This window comes from Sprattus sprattus (assembly GCF_963457725.1).
Source record: "Sprattus sprattus genome assembly, chromosome: 2".
NCBI lineage: Eukaryota > Metazoa > Chordata > Actinopteri > Clupeiformes > Clupeidae > Sprattus > Sprattus sprattus.
In genome coordinates this window covers 17,903,629-17,906,128 of record NC_137921.1, presented here as the reverse complement: position 1 = coordinate 17,906,128, position 2,500 = coordinate 17,903,629, and the positions used below count along the sequence as shown (strand labels likewise).

Here is a 2,500-nt window from a genome sequence, read left to right as displayed (position 1 = left end):
TATCAAAAATACGCCTAAAAGCCCACCTCTTCACTGAATAACCCGCTAGCTTGTTAGCTGAAAATACTTGGTAACGTTACTAACTTAGCTCTTTTACCATACAGTGTACATGTAGGATAAAGCGTCTTTCTGTTAAAGTGCACTTTACCTACAAATACCACTACTACCTACTAGTTTAGCCCAGAGCCCTAGAATCTTTCTATCTTTATAGAATCCTTCTATGTATCTGGTTTAACCTACATAGTTCTAGATCAGAACAGATGTACATAACGTCATTGTGAACCACGTCAATGTATTAAGATGAAACGTAGTCTACAAGAAGTATGTTTAATACAATAAACCATAAGATGAACTTGAATTTGAAGGTTAATATTGAAAATGTGTGATGCACTGCCTGTTTCTGTCCCATATGGATTTTTATTACATTTTTTAGATCTAGCCTAGGGCCTATACATGTATGCGTTTTATACATTTGAAATATAATGTGGAGCATTTTTGTAAGGGACGCATAAACTATGCTTAATGTTGTGAAGTTGGAAATGATAAAGGCATAGAAATGCTAATTTTGTATCCTGTCATAGTTTTAGACATTACAATACAGTCCAATTATTGTTAATATGAATAGGCCTAAAGTTACAGTATTTCTATCACAATTTGCCAGACTTTGACCTTTTGTCTGTTCTTGCGATGATTGTTCTTTGTATTGTGCCAAGAGCCATCACTGTGGCTATTATGTTCTACTGTTTACCATAAGTACAGATACCACATCACCTTCCACTGGATGTGTGATTCACTAATTGAGCATCTTGAGCTTCATTACAGTAAGATTGCCACATCCATACTTCCAGTGATTTTGGTGCGAGTAACTTACAAGTAATACAATAGTAGTGTAATGCCTTACATTTTAAAAACAGTAATATTGTAATGTAACGAATTACTTTAAAATGACAGTAACAAGTAATAAATAATGCATTCCAGTTTTGAAGTAACTTGCCCAACACTGCTCACACAAACGAGAGAGTAAATTTAAGAGTGGCGATGTCATTTCATCCTTCCATGGCCATCAAACAAATTACGCACATTAGATCGCTTGTTCCCTTTCTAGTGTCCAGAAATAACCATCCTAAGGTCCCTATGTACATGAAAGAATGTTGGACCCATCCATTCTACTCGTATTCTATGGGAATATGCCTCTGTAAGCCTCCATCCAATCAGAGATATGCCTCTAGAAAGAGGTCTCGCTGTAGCCCTCCTTGCAGCCAGTGTTATTCCTCTGAAGTGAGGACTCTCTGCATCTCTCTGTGAAGTCAGAGATACCGCTAGTGAACAAGAACTCCCTGTAAGCCTCCATGCAGTCAGTTATATTGCTCTAGAATGAGATCTTTCAGCCCGGTTACTGTCAGGCCAGAGTCCCCTGGGGGATGGGGGGGGGGTGGGGGGCTCCAGGCTTGCAAAGCTTCTTTGAGGCTTTATTTTTTACTGCACAGATTCATATGAATACCACAGTCTTTCTCCTTCTCCTTCTCCTTCTCCTTATCATCATCATCATATTTGCTCATCAATTTAGCTTTTGTCTATTGCTGCTAGCTGCTTGTTATCAGTTCAATACAAATATGTTGGAAACCATCAGAAAATTGTTGAGTTGTCCACCAGAGAGGGTCATGGAAGTATTTTGTGGGGTTAGTATTAACCCCAGTGTTTAGGTTTGGAGTAAGGGTTGCCCCAGTGTTTAAGTGTGGAGTAGGTGTTTGCCCCAGTGTTTAGGTGTGGAGTAAGTGTTTGCCCCAGTGTTGAGGTGTGGAGTTAGTGTTTGCCCCAGTGTTGAGGTGTGGAGTAAGTGTTTGCCCCAGTGTTGAGGTGTGGAGTAAGTGTTTGCCCCAGTGTTGAGTTAGGGTGACCTGACGCCCTCTTTTGACAGGACATGTCCTCTTTTCGAGACCTAAAAAATGCATTCGGCAGGGATTCCAAAACCTCGTCAGATATTTGCTGAAGATTAACCCGTCTGGTCACCCTAGTTTAGGTGTGGCATAACTGAGAATAATTTATGCCACTTTTTCTGCTGTGTTGGTAAGTGTTACCTGGCTTATTGTATGCTGTGAAGATGAGTGTTGGTGCCACATGGCTAAGGGGCTAAGGTTGTATTTGTTAGCCATGCGCTATGCTAAGTGGCCATCTACATGGTTAAGGGGCTACTCTAAGCTAATGTGGGCAGCCCAACTAGGCCATTAGTGCCAACAAAACTGCCGTACTATTTGAGCCCCAGGCACACTCTGCCTATGGGGAGCCGGGGGAGCCAAAAGTGTGGAGATAGAGGGAAAGAGAAACAGAGAGGGAGAAGGAGAGACAGAGAAAGATGAGGAAAGAAAGAGAGAGAGAGAGAGAGAAGGAGAGAGAGAGAGCGAGAAAAAGAGAGGAGGGAGGGGAGGAGAAAGGGGGAGAGAGAAGGAGAGAGGGGAGGAGAAAGGGAGAGAGGATGAGTGGAAAAGGGCTCAAGCCAAAA

At 41.8% G+C, this 2,500-nt stretch overlaps 1 protein-coding gene across 1 annotated transcript in view; it reads right to left on the bottom strand.

Annotated features, from left to right (window-relative positions):
• Positions 1-2,500, bottom strand: part of sgk1 (serum/glucocorticoid regulated kinase 1) — a gene marked incomplete at its 5' end in the record, with an annotated part of 43,759 nt that overhangs the window by 16,763 nt on the left and 24,496 nt on the right. The window lies entirely within an intron of this gene.